We start from the raw sequence: 9,854 nt of genomic DNA on the forward strand, positions 1-9,854 counted from the left end.
GAGTTCAAGTGCCATTGCAGACCAAAAGCACCTTTTATACCAGTCGGGTTATGGATATTGTTAAGATGATAGCACCATCAACTACCGTCTCCATGTTATTTGAGATTTTATGTTTTTTTGATAACAGCACAAATTTCCCAATATCTTATTTGGACGACACTTTTCATCTGATCTCAACGCTATCTTATGATAGCTTTGCCATTGATTTAAGAGCATGACGAAATATATACTACAAGGTGTGGAGGCAACGTTAAGAAATGGAGACTACAATGAGATCACGTGACTTCTGTTGGCCACGGCCAGGCAGTGCAGTCAAAGTTGAAAATTCAATAAAATGACGATATTTAAATGGATATAATTTGCTCTGACTTGGATTAATCTGTTATCATCCATTGCTTTGGAAACCCATGGTGTTTTGGTGGAATCACGAGTCTGCCCGGTTACAGAGGCGGATATGAGACGTGATCAGAAAGTCGGTGGCTTAATGTAAAAGTGAATAACATGAACAAAACTTTTTTTTTTAATAATTCTTTGCAACTATTAAAACTTTTTGTAGGAATGATGGTCGAGGTTAAGTATAATGAGCTAGTACCATATTAGTCGTGGGTAGGTATTTTTCACCGCTGTTCGGCCACAGGCTTACAGACCAACTCTCCTTTAATAGCCAAGGTTTTTCTTGCCTGTGTTTCTTGTGTAGACTTGACCACCATGGCTTTTTAAAAAAAAAACCATCTTGATCTGGATCTGCTTTGAAATATCAGTTTGGCAGACCCATGAGCCTCCGATTGTGACACATATCAATAAAGGGATGAATGAACAAATGAGCCAATTATTTTAAAACGACGGCATTTTGCAGGCACTTCTCAGAACATGTAGCTACCTACCGGGACTAACAAATTGTCATTCAACAATCTATTTCGCTTTTAGTGACCAAAACCTTGCAACTCAGACATACCTAAAGTTTGTAAGACCGTATATAGAGAATGCATATAAAATGCCTGGAAGGGTTTTGCAATCATCCTCTTGCTCAGACACACATGGGTGATTTACTCACAGAACTTGTGAGGTGTGCAAAGCTCCCCAAGTGCAAACATCCAGTGGGAGATATCTTCTGGGTAAACATGTCACAAGCAAAGCTGCCTTGTATTCAACACAGTGATCCAGGCAGAAAATGTTTTGCTTTTGTGTGTCAGAATATCACCTCCAAATGCTGCATCCACGTGCACAGCAAGCCATACTGTATGCGTGAAACACTGGCCATGCACGATGCTCAGGTACAATCCCATGCAGCATCTCCAGAAAAGTGATTAAATCAAATGAGGGAGTGTACAGCGGTTTTGGCAACTAATTATTCTTGTTATTCCGTCCGCTTCTCCATGTTTTCCTTTCTTCTGATGCAGCAGAAACATCTGTAAAAACATTCCCAGACATTTAAAACTGAGTTGCTGCGCACCGGCAAACTGAATAACACACGTGGTTCCAATTCAGAGGAAATGGGGCCATTGATTTTATATGTGAACTAAAAAACAACTTTTTTTAAGATAATTTAAACCAAGGATTGATCCACCTACCCTGATGCATTCGATTGAGTAATGTGTACAGTTAGCAGTTTCAAAAATCCGAAAAGTTATAAAATTATTACCTCTGCCACCGAAAGTGGACAGAGGTTACGTTGTCACCCATGCTTGTGTTTGCGAGCAGGATATCTCAAAGTTGTGTATGCATTCTGCCGAGACTTGGTGAACAGGTTGGGTGTGTGACAATGACTAATTGATTAGATTTTGGTGATGATCCGGATCTGCTTCCAGAAACAAGAATTTTTAGTGATTCTTCACCATTGAGAGATTAGGGCCAGAAGGTCTCTCAAAACAAGTTGTGGAGGGGTTATGACAACACTTGGTGGATGAGTTGGGTATGTGACAAGAACAAGTGGATTAGATTTTGGTTCAGGTTCGGATCCAGATCTGGCCTATCATGGGATACAAAACGTAAACTGTTCAGCCTGGTGGAGGTATGCGCTCTACCGAGTGCCATTTTAGTTTTAATATGCAATGATTCATGCTGCTTCAAGGCCCTGTCACACCTTGACGTTTTAGCCAGCGTATGGCAACGTATCAAAATGTATGTAAAACACTGGCGTATGCTGAACTATTGATGTTTTTTTTCCAGTTTTGGGCATATTCATCACAAGTTGGATGTATGCATAACGTATTAGTAATGTACACAGAACGTTTCGATAACTTATAGATAACTTATACCAACGAATGCTTAGCGTGTTGTTGGCGTTCACAACCTATGCCCAACGATAGTCTAACTTATGCATAGCGCGGCAGCGTATTGCCGACGATCACGTGGCATAGCCTATTAATAGGCTGCCGCTCAACGATTACAAGGCCCTGTCATACCTTGACGATTTTGCCAGCGTATGCCGACGAATGAAAAATTTGTCTAAAACGCTGACACACATCGAATACGTCATGGGTAAGTTTTGGATACGTTAAGAGCACGCTGTAGCACGCTGGCATACGTCGTAGTACGCCGAGCTCGTCGACAAATTTTAAGCATGCTCAAAATTTTCTGACGGATGCCAGCGTATGACTCACACGTATGGTTTAAATCGTTGAGCAGCAGCCTAGTAATTATATTATATTATAACCGCACTAGAAATCGAAGTGTCAACATCACCGTCATGCCGGAAAAAAAACCCCCAAAAAAAAACCATGGAGTCTGGAACACTGATGGGTTCCTCCTGTGTGGACCCCATTTTTATATACCAATTCCCCTAAACGCTGCCAATACGCCATTATACGGTAGCTGTAACTTAGAAACACGTTCAGTAAGTTCTGTGGTCGTCCGGAAGACGTCAAATACATCTACATACGTCAATATGCGTTGGAGATACATTGCACATAGGTTCAAAGCACGTTACTCATAGGTTAGAAATAAGTTTCGGGTACGCCAAACATTACCTCGACGTGTTTCGACTTATGAGTAACTTACAAATAACGTGTCGCCGATCGCATAACGTGCCTACAACGTATGGCCAGCGTATGCGGAACGTGTGCGTCATACGCCGGCATACGTCGGAAAATTTTGAGCATGCTTAAAATTTGTCGACGAGCTCGGCGTACTACGACATATACCAGCGTGCTTCAGCGTGCTCTTAACGTATACAAAACTTACCCATAATGTATTCGACATGTGCCAGCATTTTAGACATATTTTTCATACATCGGCATACGCTGGCTATATCGTCAAGGTGTGACAGGGCCTTTACATCAACTTTAGTCCTCAACCGAGAATTCAAAGCCATTTTGATTCAGATGAAGAGACGTAATTATTTTGGCCTGTTTGGCATTCCCATCAGAGTGCACAGCTCATGACTGGGTTTTCAGGTTCACACGATCCTCGCCTTTGTATTACAAAAACAAGCAAGCCCATGTACTATGTTGATTTATCCATTGGTTCCAAGTGTACCATTATTTTATGAAAAAAATACATTGATGTCTCCAATAATTATCCTTGTCCTACCTTTGATGTAAATATTGATTAACCCCAATTTTAGTAAACAATGCTCCTAGGGGAATTGGATGGGACAGGAAATTTGGAGTGTTGTGTTGGTTGCCCCTCATATGTGAATAAGGCTGTTCACATGAAACATGCAAACCGCATGGTCAATTTGTTTACAGTGCAGAAGCTGCTGCTCAGACAGCAAACACTTTCTGAAATAGCAAGCAGTGTAATCATGTGTCAATAAACCTCAAAGGAGAACAGAGCACTTACTTCCTGCAGTCCAAGGAGGAAATTGTAATTTAGTGAGGGTGCCAGTGTTAACTCACCTACTCTTCGCAGAGGAAACATTGGGATATTTAACGTCCGCCAGTTAATGTTTGCAGACGGGACACCCTGATTAACACGTCTCCCTACATGTGGGTGACTGTTTATAACTGGGCTGGGATTCGAACCCAGGGTAAAAATTTATAGAGGTGACAGCTCAGAGGTGAAAGGTTAGGAGTAAAGGCAGTGTGGAGATATAAATAAATCACTGGTGAATGGGAGAAGAAGGGAGTTTGGGGAAATCTAATCGAGAGTGTTACATGCATTCAGTACCGTTGCTCTATTTCGAGCAAAGTATTGCTTCATGTGTGGAGTGTTTTTACGTTTCGCAAGTGCTTTGGTTACTTGTACTGAGTGTTTTGCATGTATCAAGTTTTTCAATGTGTATTAAAGCAGTGCTGTCCAAAGGGTATGACATGACATGACATGCGACGGGTCGTCTTATTATTTGTATCAGGATTGTTTACAGGTATCAAATGTTACCCCTCTACATGTTTGAAGTACTGTTGCTACCTTTGACAAACTACACGGGACTTTTATCTTGAACAAGTTTAAACAGCCCTTGATTGGGTGTGCTCTGTTTTTTTTTTTTCCGACCACTTTTGGGCTTAAACTTATTTACTGGCAGTGGTGGCTGTTGTCTAGAGGTCTACTGTTGTGGAGTAAAGGGCAGACCCGCACAACCAACACACAAAAGTTAATTATTTAAAAATTGGACTGTCCCCAATTGTAGTGACAAAATTATTGAGCTGATAGTGGCAGGTATTTAATATTAACTACATTTAATATCAGTTATGGCAGGTGGGCTTTGTCTACCCAGACGGTCATGACCAGCTGCCACTGTATATGACGTATAGTGTTACGTGTATCGAGTGGAGTGTTGGTGCATGCATTTAGTAAGGTTTACGTGTATAGACAGGGTTTGGGTACATAGAGGTGTATTGAAGTTTACAAAAGTTTACAAATTCAAGGACAGACTTTAAATCAAATCAGAAGTTGCAGATGCACTTTCAACCTACCCTGATGTCATTTCTTCTTTGGCCAGATCCTTCTGTTTGTCAATGTCGGCCTGATCCTCCTGTGAATGCAAGACTGAAGGTTAGTTGATTTTGTTCAATAAGAGGTTGCTTCCTCTATCGAATAAATTGCCGAGAAATTCATTGAAGCTGCATTTGCTGAAGATCGTGTGCGTTATCTTCACATAAGGATATAAATTTAATATTTTGACAATGGTCAGATGCAGTGAATTCAGCTTTTGGAATTTACATCATAGATGATGCTGGGACGAATATTAAAACATCGAAACATTTCTATATCTGACTAATTGAGGAATGCACCTTCCAAAAAATGGCTCCAGGAATTAATAATGGTAAAAACACCTGATAGCATTTCCATCTGAACACCTGGGTCATGAAGTGAGGAACCCAGGTATAAATCCCTGACACCATGTGCTTATCCACTGTCTAATGTAATCCTTGTAAATGATATTAAGGTACACTGATGTCTACTAATGTCTGTCCTGTATGCAATCAATCGATAAACCCCACCTTCAGCTGAAGATCAGCTGAGTAAGGTGTGAGGCAGGGGTGCCAGTCCAGTGGGGAGAGCAGTATTCCATCAAGCTGTGGATGAAGGCCTTGTTGGTGGATATCAGTTCAGGTGTGCCAAGGAACGACTTTGCAAGACGGAGCATGCCCAGTTGGCGGCTGGCTTTGGAGGCCAACTTTGAAATGTGGTTTGCCCATGAAAGATCATGGCTGAGAGTGAGACCCAACCCAAGAGTTTGAGTGATTAAGTTCTTCAAGAGGATTGTTAATATTTGAGTAACTGGGAGGGTTTTTCCAGACCATCTGTTCAGAGAGAGAGTGAGAGATTTGTCAGGATTGAAAGACATATTCCAAGTGTTTGACCAGTTTGTGATTTTTATTAAGATCTGAAGAGTGGAAAGAGGCTGCTGTCTCAAGCTGAATGATGAGGGATGTCATGGCAGAGGTGGAGTCATCAGCAAATAGATCGAAGATTTTATAGAGGTTCATTGAAATCATTGATGGACATTAGTAATATGATGGGGCTGAGAACACTGCCTTGGGGGCACTCCAGCCTTGATAGGGAGAGGAGATGGAAAGGATTCCACGTGTTGGCTACGATGGTAGAGGAAGTCAGTAACCCAAGAGTGGAGTTGACCTTACCTGGCACAGGCAGAGAGTTTGGATAGCAAGGCAGGATGCCAGACTGTATCGAAACGTTGAGATATGTCCAGAGAGACTGTCCTGATCTCATGTCTGATCAATTATTGAGAGAGTCGAAGTAGCATGTCCAAGGTAGAGTGACCTGATCTGAATCTGAATTGATTATCTGAGATGTCGTCTTTGGATAAGAGGAAGGATTTAATCTCAACTGCAATTATAGATTCCATGACCTTACCGATGATTGGAAGCATGCTGCTCGGTCTGTCATGACGGGGGGTTGGTTTTTGCACCTTGTTTATGTAATGCGATGATGTTGGCTGATTTCCAAGTGGATGGAAGATGACCTATGATAAATTGTTGAGGGAAAAGGGAAGAAAGAGGATGTGCAAGAGCAGCAGAGCAGGTTTTTAGGACAAGTGAGCTGACGCAGTCTGGTCCAGTTGCAGAATCGGAATCGGTTGCGCAAATAAAAGGTCGAGGAGAGTTTATGAAACAAATATATAAGGGTAGGTTTTCTTGATGCATAAAGTGCACACACATGTTTTAAGCATTCATTTGGACTTTTTCACTTTGGAGTTTCAAACTTTTCCAGATTTTGAGGGTGTGCCAACATTAGAACCATATTCCTCAGCCATTTGATGTTTTACTTTTCAACAGTCCTCATTTGTTTCCAAACAAATCCCAATGGATTAATGGCAAATAGCTTTACTGAACATAGCATAACTGGATCTCCCCCTCCCTTTTTATTGTCTTTCCACAGCTGAGGCTCATGGAAGAAAAAGGTAGAATTGCTGCCAAGGGAATGAATTAAGAGGAAAAGAGAAAAGGGAGGATGGGAGGAAACACTGAAACTAAGAAGTAAGATGGTTGGATTTGGAAAGGTTAGTGGAGATAGGGAAGGTTGGAGGACTGAGAGAGCAAAGGAGAATTATTGGATAATGGGTGGTAGAAATAGACTACCAATCTGCCTGCGATGTGAGAGCAACAGAACCTGTATTTTGGCCTCATCCCGGGTGATTCCAATAATTATGGTCCCAGAGGGAGGCATTAAGTGTTTTGTCTTGGGGTCAGGCTTTTTGAAGAACAAACCCAAAACATTTCATTGGGATTGGCTGGGACTACAAACCCGGGTCCTCTCGCAACCTAAGTGAGAATCAATCCCTTAGACCATCAAGCCATATCGGTCATCGTAATGCATTATTGTAAATTTTTGTCTGAATGTAAATATTCACCTTTTTTATCACCCAAATTTGTAATCTGTGCCAGATATATTACAATGACCTTTACCATTTGATTATGACCTCTTGCAAAGAAAAAATAATTAAGGCGATAACCCTGGGCACTCACCTGGTAGTGAGTGGCTGGATGAGATATTTTTCATTGGTAAGCATGGATGACCCACAAATTGTATAATGGAGAAGAAAGTAAATACATCTGGATTATTTTTTTTAATGCCATGAACAAACCTTGGTATATCACAGGTGATAAAGGTTGTGGTCAAGTTTCATCAAAATTGTGTGTGGTTTCAGAAAAGATACATATCAGCAAATACATATTTTGGGGGGCAACCCCCACGTATAATCCCTAAGACCCCAAATTTTTTTAATGTCGTGAACAAATTTTAGTACATAACGGGTGCTGAAGGTTGTGGTCAAGTTTCATCGGAATTGTGTGTGTTGTTTCTGAGAAGAAAGCAAATACATATTTTTGGGGGCAACCCCCTCTGTAGACACCCTTAGACCCCGATTTTTTTTTTTTTTTTTTTAAATGGTGTGAACAATCTTTAGTACATCATGCATGATGAAGGTGGTGGTAATGTTTACTTAGAAGTTTGTGTGTGTGTGTGTGTGTGTGTGTGTGTGTGTGTGTGTGTGTGTGTGTGTGTGTGTGTGTGTGTGTGTGTGTGTGTGTGTGTGTGTGTGTGTGTGTGTGTGTGTGGTTTTGGAGAAAGGAAACAAATACTTATCTTGGGGAGAACCCCCCCCCCCGCCCCATCCCGTAAAGCCCTCAGACCTTTAATTTTTTTAATGGCATGAACAATCTTTAGTACATCACGCCTGCTGAAGGTTGTGGTCAAGCTTCATCAAAAATTATGTGTGTAGTTTTCGAGAAAGAAGCAAACCCTATTTTGGGGGGCAACCCCCATAGACCCCCTTAGGGCCCGAATTTTTTTTTTTTTGATGCCATGAACAAACTTTGGTGCATGCACGGTGATGAAAGTTGTGGTAAATTTTCATCGAAATCGTAAGCGTGGTGTAGGCTTAGTGGTTAGGGTGGCTGGCTTGGGATCCAAGGATCCTGAGTTTGAGTCCTGTTGGCTGCTGAATTAACACTAGGTGGGGTCGACTCAGCCTGTCATCCTTCTGAAGTCAGTGAAATGAGTACCAGTGTACTGGTGAAGGGGCACAGCATCAGTGGCACAGCCACGCTCCAAGAAATGACAGCTACCCGGCAGCCAAAGGTGCCATACGCAAGAACACAACGGATTGAAATTTTATGTGTCGTTTCAAAGTAGAAGTTGAAAGTATTTGTGGATGGACGGACGGACGGATGACATGCCATCCCATAAGCTCCCCGGAACGACGTTCCAGGTGAGCTAAAATGGTGCATTTTCACTTATAACATTATGAATGCTGTTTCATTGGAAAATAATACATTTGTTTTCATTATGAGGCACAATTGCAAGTGCTACCATTTGGCTCGTACAGTAAACCCTTAATTATCATGGGTGTGAATATTGTGCTTTTGACCAGTCTGCAGCAACCTCTTTATGTACCGATATAGTTATTGTGGGGTTTAATTTAGACCAATCGCGGTTTTTGAGCTCAGCTGTGATGGTTAACTTGCACCAAGAGTCTTTCGCGCTCTGTTCATGGAATGGTGCCGAAGTGTAAAACATAGACAAAGGTGATTCTTATAATTTTATTTATTTGCTGGTTCACTGAGCTGCAGGACATTTATAAAAGAAACACATTGACAGATTACAAAGGAAAACGATTTGAGAGATTTATAGGGGAGGAATGGTGGGTGTGAGGGGGCAAGTTTAATCGCATCTGAACATTCAATCTGCTTCAACACAGGAGGAGACTTCATCATAAAGCGGATTTATATTTATTTGACATGTATATTAGCCCCCGTTGAACTTAGTCAGAAACGGGGGGGGGGGGGGGTTATGGATTTGGTCTCGATTTTCATGTCCATGCGTCCGCAACCATATCTTGCACAGGCATAGACCGATTTTATTCATACCTGGCATAAAGACAACACATGATGGTATTCATATGCAAATCATTTTGTTTCGTGACAAGATCAAAGATGACTGACTGGTGGCCATTTTAGTTGTGAAAAAACAACCCAGTATCGAACACATCTTCAACCATTTCTTGGTCATACATTTACCGATCTTGTTCAAACTTGGCATACAGATAACGAATGATGGCTTACATATGTAAGTAATTTTTTCTCCAAGATTAGATCTAATATGGCCAACTGGTGGCCATTTTGTTACTTAAATGTGTCCCCAACCATTTCTCAGACATGTATGTTTCGATTTTGTTCAAAGTTGGCACAAACACAGTGCTTGATGGCATACACGTGCACCTCACTTTATTTTGCGATCTGATCAAAGATGGCCGACTCGTAGACTGGCGGACATTTTCGTTGTAAATTTAACTTGGTACAGTAAAATTGCTAAAACAATGGGGGCTGTGACATTTTTTTTTTTTTCTTGTTTCAATTGTGATGTTTATTTTTGGCTGCTGCCCACCTTGCGATATATTTTCTTGAAGCCCAGGAACCTAACGCCCTTATTCCTATAGGAAATTGGTT

General features: G+C 41.3%; 1 protein-coding gene across 1 annotated transcript in view; it reads left to right on the forward strand.

The window, feature by feature from the left end:
• Positions 1–9,854, forward strand: part of LOC147030443 (uncharacterized) — a 202,872-nt gene that overhangs the window by 59,932 nt on the left and 133,086 nt on the right. The window lies entirely within an intron of this gene.

The sequence above is a fragment of the Eptatretus burgeri genome, chromosome 3 (assembly GCF_056783735.1).
Source record: "Eptatretus burgeri isolate ZD-2024b chromosome 3, Ebu_testis_v1, whole genome shotgun sequence".
NCBI lineage: Eukaryota > Metazoa > Chordata > Myxini > Myxiniformes > Myxinidae > Eptatretus > Eptatretus burgeri.